Genomic DNA, 15,547 nt, shown 5'->3' with positions numbered 1-15,547 from the left:
TTCCATGGACTGTAGCCTACCAGGCTCCACTGTCTGTGGGATTTTCCAGGCAAGAATACTGAGTGGGTGGCTATTTCCTTCTCCAGGAGATCTTCCTGACCCAGGGATTGAACCCGGGTCTCCTGCATTGTAGGCAGATGCTTTGCTGTCTGAGCCACCAGGGAATGACAAAGGGGCCTGCTGCTGCTGCTGCTAAGTTGCTTCAGTCATGTCTGACTCTGTGCAACCCCATAGACGGCAGCCCACCAGGCTCCACCGTCCCTGGGATTCTCCAGGCAAGAACACTGGAGTGGGTTGCCATTTCCTTCTCCAACAAAAGGGACTTTTACCTCTGTCATTAGACAGACTTCTGGGAGGCAACACAGGCTGAACATTTTTGGCAATACAGCTATGATATTTTCTAGAAATGCCTAGGTGTTTAATTATCCATTACACATTTGGGATGTTGAGGGGTTTTTGGTTTTTTTTGAGTTGGTGATAAAAAATTTAATTTTATAAATATTCTTTTAAAAAAATGAACTGCAGTTGATTTCAGAGAAGGGCATGGCAACCCACTCCAGTATTCTTGCCTGGAGAATCCCATGGACAGAGGAGCCTGGTGGGCTACAGTCCATGGGGTTGCAAAAAGTCGGACATGGCTGAAGCGACTTAGCATGCACACATGCAGTTGACTTATAATATTGTGTTAGTTTCAAGTATACAGCAGAGTGATTAGTTATGCACAGTTTTTCAGATTATTTTCCATTATAGGTTATTATAAGATGTTGGTTATATAGATATTCTTATGGAGGAGCATCAGATGAAAATGTTGGAACCATCTGGGAGTTTATAGTCATTCTCAAAATGAGAGAACATAAGTACTCATGATTTTTGCCCAAATTTCCAACAATATGCAGCAAAGACTAGGAAATATCCAGTCCTTTATGACCTATTTAGACATTCTCTCTACTCCATCTTCAGGATAATTCCCCCCAACCCCCCCATTTTTCCTATCGATTAAGTAGTGCAGAAATTTTCTTAAAGACTTCTAGCCCAATAGTGAATAGAGAATATAGTGGAATTTCTTGGTATATGAGAACCTAAGTAGATTGAATCTAACATACAAGTGAAACCCGTGCTGTTCTGCTTATCACTGCTGCCTTAGAGCAACCAGTACCTAGATGTTTTCAGAGACACTTCTGATCTATAATAATTAGAATATTCTCCCTTTCACTTAATAATTTTAACCTAATATACCATTTTATTATCTTAGGTACTTTTAAATGGTAATATGTGTTGTACCTTTCTTAAGAATTCCATCAGTTATTTCTGATATTTGTTTTTTTTTTAATCCTGAAGAGCATTTAAAGTAATAGTATATTTTGATATGTTCTTTATTTTATGCTATATTTAAAATATATTTCAGATATTTTAGATATAGATTGTTGTTGTTCAGTCTCCCAGTCGCATCTGACCCAGTTGCGACCCCATGGACTGCCGCATGCCAAGCCTTCTTGTCCTTTACCATCTTCTGGTGAGATAGATGACAAAATTGCAAGGGTTATCTGTCCAGAATGTAATGGTTAGTATTGATATTATTAACTCACCAATTCAAATTTATAGTAAGATTACCAGTATAAGTAGAAAAAAAAAAGTAAGACAACCCAATAGAGTTTGCCCCAATATTAGACGAATAAACTATATATAGAGAGATATATATAGTTGTTCACATTAACAGATGCTCTAATAATTTGCCTCAAAATGATTTTGACAGTTGTTACACAAGATCACTTACTGTACTTCAATATCAAATTTCAAAACTTTTCTTTTGAATTATGTTTGCAGGTAATATGTAAGCTCATACTCATGTATTCACCTTATGATATGTTTTCATAACAGAACATGTTATTTTATAGAATTTTTACCTAAATAAATTTCTACCATAAGACATCTACAAATCATTCATTCTCAGATTTGCTGCTTTGAAAATCTAGTGTGCACTCTTAACATGGTTGTGAAAATATTTGCTACCAACTGCATTTAAGAATCTAATAAATGCTACAGAGAGATCATCTCCCCTATTGATTGCACATTTACTGAAAAATTTATATACAATGTTCTGAGGATGAAGACATAATCTTTATCTCTCTCAAGTCCCCATTGGACAGGACATTTGAAAAAAAAAAAAACTTTATCCAAGAATCTACATTTTATTTGAAAAACAAGTTAGTAGTAAGCCTAGTTATGATTGGTGAAATTAAAGGAAATTAAAGATTCAAAACAGGGTCAATTTTCTTCTCTGGACCTACTGATTGTATTGAGAGATACCTCAATATATGCAACTGAAGTTTAATCATATATGCTTTTCTTTCTTTCTTTTTTTTTTTTCTTGTCTGAAGTTATAGATTAGGTCATCAATATCAATTTCCTGTTGCCCATGAAGATGTTTCTGTGGTCAAATTCTTTCTACAAGATAAAATCCTTGAAAAATATGGAGTGGATCCCACTTGAGTCTGTATTTCAGGTGATAGCGCTGGGGGTTTAATTGCAGCAACAGCGGCTCAATTGGTACGTTTTATGTGTTATATGTTATACTTATTTATAACACATACACATGCTAGAACTCTAACACAAAAGTATCATTTTCTTTTTGTTAGAATGTTTTTAATGGACTTATATTTTAAACTGCTAAATGGAAAAACCAACAACAAAGAAACCTGTCCTTTTACATAATTTTACCTTTAGATAATGTGGCTCTAAAGCATTGAAGGAAGAAAAATATACTTGTAAATAAACCTCCTAATTTAATCACCAATTTTGAGGGAAATAAAACAATGTCTAGGAACCATTTTTAACGTGATAAACAGATTTGTTCTTGCTGCTGCCGCTGCTTTGTCACTTCAGTTGTGTCCAACTCTTTGTGACCCTATGGACCATCACCCTCCAGGCTCCTCTGTCCACGGAATTCTCTAGGCAAAAGTACTTGAGTGGGTTGCCATACCCTCCTCCAGGGGATCTTCCACACCCAGGGATTGAACTCGGGTCTCCTGCATTGCAGGCAAATTCTTTATCACTGAGCCACCAGGGAAGCCTGTTGTTCTCTTTAAGTAAACTGTACAGTCTACCAAGCACTTGGGATTATTGTAGTTCATGTATTTCAGTGGAATGTGAGGAGATAACATTTGGGCCACATGTCATGCTTACATGGAAGAATCACTACAGTAATAAAAAAGAAAAATGGCCATTTTTACAGTGTTCAAACCCTTGCTGCTGTTCATTGTTCAGTTACCAAATCATTTCTAACCCTTCTTGACCCCATGGACTGCAGTACGCCAGGCCTTCTTGTCCCTCATTATATCCCAGAGTTTGTCCAAGTTCATGTCCATTGTATCGATGATGCCATCCAACCATCTCATCCTCTGTCACCCTCTTCTTCTGCCTTCGGTCTTTACCAGCATCAGAGTTTTTCCCAATGTGTTGGCTGTTTATATTAGGTGGTCAAAGTATTGAAGTGTCAGTATTTAGGGTTGATTTCCTTTGGGATTGACTGGTTTGATCTTCTTGCTGTCCAAGGGACTCTCAAGAGGCTTCTTCAGCACCCGAGTTGGAAAACATCAATTATTTGGGCTTCCCTGATAGCTCAGTTGGTAAAGAATCCACCTGCAATGCAGGAGACCCCGGTTTGATTCCAGGGTCAGGAAGATCCCCTGGAGAAGGGAAAGGCTACCCACTCCAGTATTCTGGCCTGGAGAATTCCATGGACTGGATAGTCCATGGGGTCTCAAAGAGTCGGGCACGACTGAGCGACTTTCACTTTCACTGCCTTCTTTATGAAAAAATCTTTGCTATGTGCAATTAAATAATAGCAGCCCACAATAACTAATATATTTGAAAAAGGAATTCAGTAGAATATATACTTCTTACTTACAAAACCAATTTTTTGGAACAAAACTGACATAAGAAGAGGGATACCTATCTTTAAAACCAGTAGGATCGTCTAACTCCTCTTGTAGGATCACTTTTGCTACTAGCCTGAGAAGGTATTGGTTGAGTCTCTCTGTCTCGTTTTTGTTTATGTGTGTGCAGTTGTTCTTCCACTCTGCTTATGAGATGAGCCCGCTGGTTTAGAAAATAATCTGTCTGAGGGCACTGGGGTGTGATCAAGGGCATAAGAGAGATTATGTTAGAGAAATTTGTCTTTCCTCATTTTCCGCTTTGGAACTGTGGCACCTGCTATACCGTGAGTGTGCAGTTTCAGTTGGTTGGCTAACATGTCCCCTTGTGAGGTTCCACTGGGATTATTTTCAATTAATTCTCTCATTTTGTATGTCAGCTACTTTGATGAGGGGTTAACTTTAAGAAAGACCCTCCAGATACTGAGATTTTCATGTGGAGTGGCAGCTGATATATTTATTTCTATAGATGTCATTAAGAAGGTTGATCTGTGTCTAGGTAGTTGCTCCTCAGAGGTTAATTGTAGGTTTTCTTCTGTAGAGCATAGAAGTAAAAAAAAGGGGAAGGGAAATGTATGATGGCCCTTCTCACCCCATAGCTGAAATCTCAGGATCTCTTATCTCTATAAGAAAGAGAATCTCCAAATACATGCTGCATGAAGGTGAGTTGTATATTAGGAATATTTCCTTTAACTTGATAGAATTCCTTTTGAATTTAGATAATGTGAATTTGGATATTGATATCCTGTTGCTGTATTCATTTTTGTCTTCTCACTTAGGTCACAAATGATTTTCAATATAGATAACTTTTCATCTTTCCTATGTTATGCTATGCTATGCTAAGTCGCTTCAGTCGTGTCCGACTCTGTGTGACCCCATAGATGGCAGCCCACCAGGCTCTGCCATCCCTGGGATTCTCCAGGCAAGAATACTGGAGTGGGTTGCCATTTCCTTCTCCAAAGCATGAAAGAGGAAAGTGAAAGTGAAGTCGCTCAGTTGTGTCTGACTCTTAGCGACCCCATGGACTGCAGCCCACTAGGCTCCTCTGTCCATGGATCTTCCAGGCAAGAGTACTGGAGTGGGGTGCCATTGCCTTCTCCTCGTCTTTCCTAGGAATCACATAATTATTTTTTTATTTGGTGGTTCCCTGGTGACTCAGTCGGTAAAGAGTCTGCCTGCAATGTGGGACACCTCGGTTCAATCCCTGGGTTGGGAAGGTCTCCTGGAGAAGGAAATGACAACCCACTCCAATATTCTTGCCTGGAGAATTCCTTGGACAGAAGAGCCTGGTGGGCTACAGTCCTTGGGATCACAAAGAGTCAGATGCAACTGAGTGACCAACTGTAACTTACATATATGAATAAATGCATGTGTGTATATGTGTGAATCATTACTTTAGTGATGAAAGTGGGATGACACATTTTAATGCCCTATGAAGTATAAATATGATGAAAATAATTACTAGGAACTAATTCATTTTTATAATTATTTATATCATCACAGCTGATATGATTGAGTAAAGGCTGCTACTGCTGTAGTTTTGAAGCCTTTGATTCATTCATATTTTATTATACAGTTTTTTCAGATACAGAATGATCCAGAATTCAAAAATAAACTGAAAGCACAAGCTTTAATTTACCCTGGCTTACAGGTCATTGATATCTCCATTCCTTCTCACAGAGAAAATGAGCATGGTCCATTTCTGTCAAAGAAACTGGCATTAGAACTTGCATGCCTGTATTTGACTCAGGATAAAGCACTCCCCCAGGCAATGATGAAAAATCAACACATGCCTCATGGGTCAAGGCATCTGTTCAACCCAGTTAACTGGAGTACCTTCCTTCCTGAAGAGTATAAGAGGAACCATATATATACAGAACCAATTCTTAGAAGACTCAATCCTTCGTATTCAGCACTTTTGGATAGTAGGTTATCACTCTTGGCAGTCAATGATTCCCAGCTGCAAAATTTGCCCTTAACTTACATCCTCACCTGTCAACATGATATTATAAGAGATGATGGACTTATGTATGTCTCATGACTTCAAAATGTTGGAGTTAAAGTTTCTCATGACCATATGGAGGATGGAATCCATGGAGCTTTATCATTCATGGCTTCACCAATTTATTTACAGCTAGGCATTAGGATAAAAGATAAGTATATTAATTGGCTAGAAGAAAATCTATAAATAATACATATAGCTAGCTAATCAGTTATAGTCTAAAGGATATATTTTGAGATTTGTGAGTTTAAGGAACAATATCACAATTTTAGCTTTGGATAAATTTAGGTTTAAATCAAAGCAAAATAACTATGTATCTTTGAAAAAATTAGTTTCCCTAAACTTAAATCTTGCTACAGTGAAGACTTCTGCTATATTTATCCTAATATATATCATTTATTTTCCCTGACACATGGTAAATATTCACCAATCATAGTAAAGTATAAAAACAAAGTATGATTATAGGCAAAATATACACAATAGTTGCAAGACAGTGACAGGAATGGTAGTGGTAAGTGAGGATAAGTTTTAAGAAAAAAAAAACTTGCAGTTTTCTTTAGATAGGGTTGGGTCATGTTATCTTCAAGTCATTTCGTCAATTAACCATTCATACATTAATTTTATGCACTCTGTAAACTGTTAGTTTTATTTCATTCATTTAATACAGAAGTCTGCTTTCAGGCATGTTATTGTTGTTCAGTTGCTAAGTCATGTCCGACTTTTTGCGATCCCATGTACTGCGGCTTGCCAGGTTTCCCAGTCCTTTACTATCTCCCACAGTTTACTTAAATTCATGTCCATTGAGTCAGTGATGTTATCTAACCTACTCATCCTCTACCTCCTTCTCTTTTTGCCTTCAATCTTTTCCAGCATCTGGGACATTTCCAATGAGTCAACTCATCACATCAGGTGGCCAAAATATTGGAGTTTCAGCTTCAGTGAATCAGTCCTTTCAACGAATATTCAGGGTTGATTTCCTTTGGTTTCAAACCAGGTTTGACTGGTTTGACCTCCTTGCAGTCCAAGGGACTCCCAAGAGTCTTCTCCAGCATCACAGCTTGAAAGCATCAACTCTTCAGCATTCAGCCTTCTTTGTGGTCCAACTCTCACATCTGTACATCACTACTGGAAAAGCCACAACTTTGATTATATGAACCTTTGTTGGCAAAGTATATCTTTGCTTTTTAATACACTCTCCAGGTTGGTCATAACTTTCCTCCTGAGGAGCAAGCATCTTCTAATTTCATGGCTGCAGTCACCATCTGCAGTAATTTTGGAGCCCAAGAAAAGAAATCTGTCACTGCCTCTACTTTTTCCCCCTTTTATTTGCCATGAAGTGATGGGACCAGATGCTATGATTTTAGTTTTTTGAATGTTGCATTTTAAGCCAGCTTTTTCACTCTCCTCTTTCATCTTCATCAAGAAGCTCTTTATTTCCTTTTCACTTTCTGCCATTAGAGTGGTATCATCTGTATATCCAAGGTTGTTGATATTTCTCCCATCAATCTTAATTCCAGCTTCTGATTCATCCAGCATGACATTTTGAATAATTTACTCTGCATATAAGTTTAATAAGCACAGTGACAATATACAGCCTTGTCATACTCCTTTCTCAATTTGAATCAGTTAGTTGTTCCATGTAATGTTCTAACTCTTGCTTCTTGACTCGCATATGGATTTCTTAGGAGACAGGTAAAGAGGTCTCATAATCCCATCTCTTCAAGAATTCTTCAGTTTTTTTTTGTGAGCCACACAGTCAAAGGCTTTGGCATAGTCAATGAAATAGAAGTAGATGTTTTTTGGGAATTCCCTTGCTTTTCATATGATCCCTACTTTCTTCAATTTAAGCCTGAATTTTGCAATAAGGAACTGATGATCTGAGCCACAATCAGCTCTAAGGCTTGTTTTTACCGACTGTAAAGAGCTTCTCCATTTTCTGCTATAAAAATTATGATCAATCTGACTTCAGTATTGATCAATCTGACTTCATCCCATTTGGGATGTCCACGTGTAGAGTCATCTTTTGCTGCTGGAAAAGGGTGTTTGCTATGACCAGTGTTTTCTATTGAGAAAACTCTGTTAGCCTTTGTCCTGCTTCATTTTGTACTCCAAGGCCAAACTTGCCTGTTACTCCAGTTATCTCTTGACTTCCTACTTTTGCATTCCAAATCCCCATGAAGAAAAGGACATCTTTTAATGGTATTAGTTCTAGAAGGTCTTTTAGGTCTTCATAGAACATTCAATTTCAGCTTCTTTGGCATCAGTGACTGGGTACAGACTCGGATTACTGTGATATTGAATGGTTTGTCTTGGAAACTGACAGATCATGCTGTCATTTTAGAGATTGCACCCACATACTGCATTTTGGGCTCTGTTGACTATGAAGGCTACTCCATTTTTTCTATGGGATTCTTGTGCACAATAGTAGATATAATGATATTCTGAATTAAATTTTCCCATACCTGTCCATGTTAGTTCACTGATTCTTAAGATGTTGATATTCACTCTTGCCATCTCCTGCTTGACCACATTCAATTTACCTTGATTCATGGACCTAACAATCCAGGTTCTTATGTAATATTGTTCCTTACAGCATTGGGATTCATTTTTATCATGAGACACATCCACAACTGACTGTCATTTCTGCTTTGGCCCAACCGCTTCTTCCCTTCAGTAGCTATTAGTAATTGCCCTCCACTCTTCCCCAGTGGCATATTGGACACCCTCCAATCTGGGGGGGAGTCATCTTCTAGTGTCATATCTTTTTGCCTTTTTTGCTGTTCATGGGATTCTCACAGCAAGAATACAGGAATTGTTTTCCATTCCCTCCTCCAGTGGACCATGTTTTGTCAGAACTCTCTTCTATGACCCATCTATTTTGGATGGCTCTGCATGGCATGGCTCATAGTATCAGTGAATTATGCAAGCCCCTTTGCCATGACAAGGCTGTGATCCAAGAAAGGGGCTTTCAGGCATATTGTTATGGAAAAGGCCAACATCTGCATCTAAAGTTAAATATTTAACCCTTACTTAAAGGTTTAGAAATGTCAACCTCAAGGTAGAGAGTTACTGTGTCAATATCTATTTATTGATTAATTATCCAAGATATTCTCTCACCAATTATACATGGCCATGAGAATTATTTATTGTTTTATTTTGAACTTCTGGAGTGAATCATTTATCCTCACAGGGAGCTTTATAATAGAAAGATATTTAGGCTGATGATCTCTGCATCTATTGACTTTCCTTTGATAATGGGGCCCACACTCATGTTAGTCTATGTGAACCTCACAACTAAAATTCATTCCCATTAGGGGACATCTTAAGTAGTGTCTAATATTCTGAGATCCTTGTGATGCTGCTCTTTGCATGTTGTTGTTTTCTCTGTTCTGTGTCGGTTTTGGAAGCTGAGTAAATTTGGTGCTGGGTAAGTGTAATTGTGTTTCATTCATTTGATTGATAATCTAATTCCAAAACACATTGCTGGAGTCTACAGCTTTACTATTTGCCTTTTGATCATCTCAACACATAATCTGTTTTCTCATCTTTCAGCACAACCCACCAAATTAGAATCTTCTCTGAAATCCAAACATTGAGTTATTACATCAGGTTCCCAAAGTGGTAATTAATATGTTTTCTTTGGTATTATTTGTCTTGTATGTTCAAAATAACATCCTATTCAATAATCATCTGTTTGTGTCTTTTTTAAAAGAGAGAAACATTGTTCAAAAGTATCATCATAAACCAGAGTTGACAAAAATTTGTTTGCCTGAATCAATCAATAATCATTAGAATCATGTGAGTAGGCAGTTTGTGCTTGTTTTGTAATCATTAATTTTATTAATTACAAAACTTAATATAAAGCACTGTAGCTATTAATATTACAAAATAGCAAGTTGATGTGTAAAAATTAATGCTATAGTGACTGGAAAGTGATAGGTCTGTGCTATTGAGGGTACTTATCAGGCTATCAAAAATTATGACTCTCAAGCAGATATAAAAGTGAACATATGTTAAACACTATATTTTAATTCATTCAGTGAGGAAACCAGGTATCTGTTAAAACTCCTTCAAAATAGAACCTGAAGGGACACAAACAGATTGAGAGATAGATCATGTTCTTGGATAGGAAGAATTAATATTGTCAAAATGACTATACTATGCAAAGTAATCTACAGACTCAGTGCAATCCCTATGAAATTAGCAATGACATTTTTCATAGTATTAGAACAAAATATTTTACATTTGCTATGGAAACACAAAAGACTCTGAATAGTGAAATCAACCTTGAGAAAGAAAAATGAAGCTGGAGAAACCAGGCTCTCTGATTTCAGACAATGCTACAAAGCTGCAGACATCCAAACAGTATGGTACTGGAACAAAAACAGAAATGTAGATCAATGGAACTGGATTGAAAGTCCAGAGATAAACCTATGCACATATGGTCACCCCAGATGTGAAAAAAGAGGCATGAATATACAGTGAAGTAAAGATTGCCTCTTCAATAAATGGTGCTGGGAAAACTAGACAGCTTCATGTACGAGTAAAAATTAGAACTGCCTCACACCATACATAAAAATAAACTCACAATGGATTAAAGATCTAAATTCAAGGCCAGACACTATAAATGTCTTAGGGGAAAATATAGGCATGACACTCTTTGACATACATTGTGGCAAGATTTCTTTTATGTTGTATTTTTTTAAACTTTTTATTTTGTACTGGGGTATAGCCGATAACCGTGTTCTGATAGTTTCAGGTGAACAGCAAAGGGACTCAGTCATACATATACATGTATCCATTGTCCCCCAAACTCCCCTGCCATACCGGCTCCCACATAACAATGACCAGAATTCCATATGCTATACAATAGTTTCTCAGCAAGATTTTTTTGATCTACCTCCTAGAATGATGAAAATAAAAACAAAAATAAATAAATGAGCTTGAATTAAACTTCAAAGCTTTTACACAGTAAAGGAAACAGTAAACACACAAAAAAGACAACCCTTAGAAAGACAGAATATATTTGCAAATGAAGCAACTGACAAGGGATTAATCTCTATAATATATAATAGCACATGCAGCTCAATATCAAAAAAACACAAAACCCAATCAAAAAATAGGCAAGAGATCTAAATAGACACTTCTCCAAAGAAGAGATACAGATGGCCAAAAAGCACATGAAAAGATGTTCAACATCATTAATTATTAGAGAAATGCAAATCAAAACTATAATGAGATATCACTTCAGAGCAGTCAGAATAGCCATAATAATAATAATAATAATAAATCTAACAATAAATGCTGGACAGGATGTGGAGAAAAGGGGGCCCTCCTACACTGTTGGTAGAAATGTAAATTGGTGCAACCATGATGGAGAACTGTATGCAGATTCTTTTAAAAACTAAAAATAGAGTTATTGTATGATCTAGCAATTTTACTCCTGGGCATATATTCAAAGAAAACAATAATTAAAAAAAAATATGTACTCCAATGTTCACAGCAGCAGTACTTACCATAGCCAGGATGTGGAAGCAACCTAAATTTCCATCAGCAGAGGAATGCATAAAGATGATGTGGTATATATATATATATACACACACACACACACACACACACACACACACAATGAAATACTACTCAGCCATAAAGGAACAAAACAATGTCATTTGCAGTGACATGGGTGGACCTAGAGATTGTCATACTGAGTGAAGTAAGTCAGAAAGTGAAAGCCAAATATCATATGATATAGCTTATATGTGGAATCTAAAAAAATATTATAAATGAACCTACATTTACAAAAGAGTAATAGAGCCACACAAGTAGAAAACAGATTTATGGTTACCAAAGGGGAAAGAAGGGAGATGGATAAATTGGAAGATTGGCTTTGACATATACATGCTACTATATATAAAACATTTAACTAATAGGAACTTTCTGTGTAGCACAGGGAGCTCTTAAGTGACATATATTGGATAGGAATTTGAAAAAAAGTGCATATATGTATATGTATAATTGATTCACTTTGCTGTACACCCAAAACTAATACAGCACTGTAAATCAACTATACTACAAGCCTTTGACTGTGTGGATCACAAAAAACTGTGGAAAATTCTGAAAGAGATGGGAATACCAGACCACCTGACCTGCCTCTTGAGAAATCTGTATGCAGGTCAGGAAGCAACAGTTAGAACTGAACATGGAACAACAGACTGGTTCCAAATAGGAAAAGGAGTACATCAAGGCTGTATATTGTCACCATGCTTATTTAACTTATATGCAGAGTACATCATGAGAAACGCTGGTCTGGAAGAAACACAAGCTGGAATCAAGATTGCCGGGAGAAATATAATAACCTCAGATATGCAGATGACACCACCCTTATGGCAGAAAGTGAAGAGGAACTCAAAAGCCTCTTGATGAAAGTGAAAGAGGAGAGTGAAAAAGTTGGCTAAAACTCAACATTCAGAAAACGAAGATCATGGCATCCGGTCCCATCACTTCATGGGAAATAGATGGGGAAACAGTGGAAACAGTGTCAGACTTTATTTTTTTGGGCTCCAGAATCACTGCAGATGGTGATTGCAGCCATGAAATTAAAAGATGCTTACTCCTTGGAAGAAAAGTTATGACCAACCTAGATAGCATATTGAAAAGCAGAGACATTACTTTGCCAACAAAGGTCCGTCTAGTTAAGGCTATGATTTTTCCAGTGGTCATGTATGGATGTGAGAGTTGGACTGTGAAGAAGGCTGAGCGCTGAAGAATTGATGCTTTTGAAGTGTGGTGTTGGAGAAGACTCTTGAGGATCCCTTGGACTGCAAGGAGATCCAACCAGTCCATTCTAAAGGAGATCAGTCCTGGGTGTTCTTTGGAAGGAATGATGCTAAAGCTGAAACTCCAGTACTTTGGCCACCTCATGCGAAGAGTTGACTCATTGGAAAAGATTCTGATGCTGGGAGGGATTGGGGGCAAGAGGAGAAGGGGACGACAGAGGATGAGATGGCTGGATGGCATCATTGACTCGATGGATGTGAGTCTGGGTGAACTCCGGGAGTTGGTGATGGACAGGGAGGCCTGGCGTGCTGTGATTCATGGGGTCGCAAAGAGTCGGACACGACTGAGTGACTGAACTGACTGACTGACTGACAATAAAAATTAATTAAAAATTAGTTAGAAGTAAACATTTATTGAAAAAAATGTGAATAAATATATAAGTGAATGGATGGCTTAAGGGAAAAAAAGAGAAAGAGAGGGAGCCCAAAGGACCAGTATAATAATAAGAGCTCAAATACAATGAACAGTATGGGGTGTGCTTATCGTAGGCAATCATAGTTGTGAAACATTTTAAAGACCATTATAGTCTAGATACAAGTAACCTAGAGAATTACACAGATGACCTAGAGAGATCTTCTAGGCAGAATACATGTTTTAAAATTACACTTTTTTTTTTCTATAGTGACAGGAAAGACAAGGTGAAGATAAACTTGTCTACTCTTCTAATCACAAGAACAATTTGCTGGGTGACATACCTGTAGGTATATAGAGATAGATGGATGAGCCAATTAAAAAACATTAGAAGATATGGTTAAAGCAACAATAACAAGAATTATAATCAGAAGTGAGACTACATTAAAAATAAGATATCAGGATTAATTATAATCAGAAGTGAGACTACATTAAAAATAAGATATCAGGATTTTGAAGCTTAATCATCTGGTATTTTAAATTATATGAGATGTGTGAAGTGCTGATTATGATTATTTTAACCAGAACATACAAATTTACATGACACACATATGTATTAATATAATTTTTTTAGCTACTGTTATTATTAATATTATCAAATCAACTAAAATAAAGGAGGTTTTGATTAATAGAGGTGATTTAGGTAAAAGCACTGTGGGAAAGGGAAGATCTGAAAGGGGTGGTCCCTGAGGGAATTCAGACCTTTGAGGGTGAGTGAAAGAGAATATGCAGAAAATGAGATGGCACCTGAAGAATCTGACCCACTTTTAGCTCTCCTTGACTAAGCCTTATGTGATATCCTGGTCCCTTAGGCAGGCTATGCTAATTTTAGAGAAAGACAGAGCTGAACTCCCCTCCTTCCAGACTCAGTAGATGTGAGCATTTTCTTAAGAACAAAGGCTCTTGCTTGGTGCTGGGCTTCAACTTTTATTGTTTCTCTTTCTTGCTGAAATATTAGGATGTGAGTCTACAGTTCAAGTAAAAGGTGAAGGTTAATGAGAGCTTCGTTTGTGAATTTCTACCTTCTGGTTTTACACTGACGAAGCATCAGGAAGGCACTTCATTCTGCATTCTCTGCCAGTGTTTCCCTCACACACAACTCAGGGTCATGAGCTCTTTGGTGGGTGTTTGGGTGTCTTTCCAAAAGCATTTTCCTTGTTAACCTAAGTACTAGAGGTCAGACATGGCTACCCTGAAAAACATTTATAGATGGATGACCAAATAATGTGCTGTACAAGCCAAGATCATTGTGAATAAGAAGGAATAACCTGTGACCGCCTCAGGCAAGAGGAACATATGGTCACCATGTGTGGCATGCAGCATATCCCCACATTCCCTCAGGGTAAAGCCCAGATTCCTTCATGTGGCTTATAGAGCCTGTGTTTTTCTCCAGGCTTATCTCTCTTATGTTTTTGGATGTTTTCTATCATTAGACAACCAAACCCAAACTTTCACATACTTCTCAGCCCTTCTACCAAGAGTGTGCTACCTCTTACCTCTATTCACACAAACAACACATAATTGGGCTAGTCAGCTCTCAATTCACTTCTTCTTTTTTTTTTTTAATTTTATTTTATTTTTAAACTTTACATAATTGTATTAGTTTTGCCAAATATCAAAATGAATCCGCCACAGGTATACATGTGTTCCCCATCCTGAACCCTCCTCCCTCCTCCCTCCCCATTCCATCCCTCTGGGTTGTCCCAGTGCACCAGCCCCAAGCATCCAGTATCGTGCATCGAACCTGGACTGGCAACTCGTTTCATACATGATATTTTACATGTTTCAATGCCATTCTCCCAAATTTTCCCACCCTCTCCCTCTCCCACAGAGTCCATAAGACTGTTCTATACATCAGTGTCTCTTTTGCTGTCTCGTACACAGGGTTATTGTTACCATCTTTCTAAATTCCATATATATGCGTTAGTATACTGTATTGGTGTTTTTCTTTCTGGCTTACTTCACTCTGTATAATAGGCTCCAGTTTCACTTCTTAAGAATTGGATATATTTTTATTCCTTGTTCCCCTTAGCAAGGTGCTTTTCCCCTCTAGCTCTTTCAATATTTATTAAATAGATTTTTTTTTCCTGTTTGATGTTCACTGAGCTTTCTTGATGTGTGTTTTTGTGTGCACTGTTAATTTTAGAAAATTCTCAGGCATTCAAATATTTCTTTTGCTTTTTTCTCTTTTCTTCTCTTTGTATTCTCATTAGGCATATGTTCTAACTTCTGGAGTATTTCAACAAGTCTTATTCTATTTCTTTAAAAAAATTTTTTTTTTGTCTTTAATTTTTGTTTGAAAACTTTCTATCACAATATTTTTGAACTCACTGATTCTTTCCTTGGCTGTGTTCACTCTGCTAAT

The 15,547-nt window shown here is 37.3% G+C and overlaps 1 pseudogene; it reads left to right on the top strand.

Annotated features, from left to right (window-relative positions):
* The first annotated feature begins 1,814 nt into the window (after nucleotides 1-1,814).
* Nucleotides 1,815-6,120, top strand: LOC129644508 (arylacetamide deacetylase-like 2; annotated as a pseudogene).
* The last annotated feature ends 9,427 nt before the right edge of the window (nucleotides 6,121-15,547 follow it).

The sequence above is a fragment of the Bubalus kerabau genome, chromosome 2 (genome assembly GCF_029407905.1).
Source record: "Bubalus kerabau isolate K-KA32 ecotype Philippines breed swamp buffalo chromosome 2, PCC_UOA_SB_1v2, whole genome shotgun sequence".
NCBI classification, from domain to species: domain Eukaryota; kingdom Metazoa; phylum Chordata; class Mammalia; order Artiodactyla; family Bovidae; genus Bubalus; species Bubalus kerabau.
Note: the sequence above shows the minus strand (reverse complement) of the source record. Positions and strands in the feature narration are given on the sequence as shown.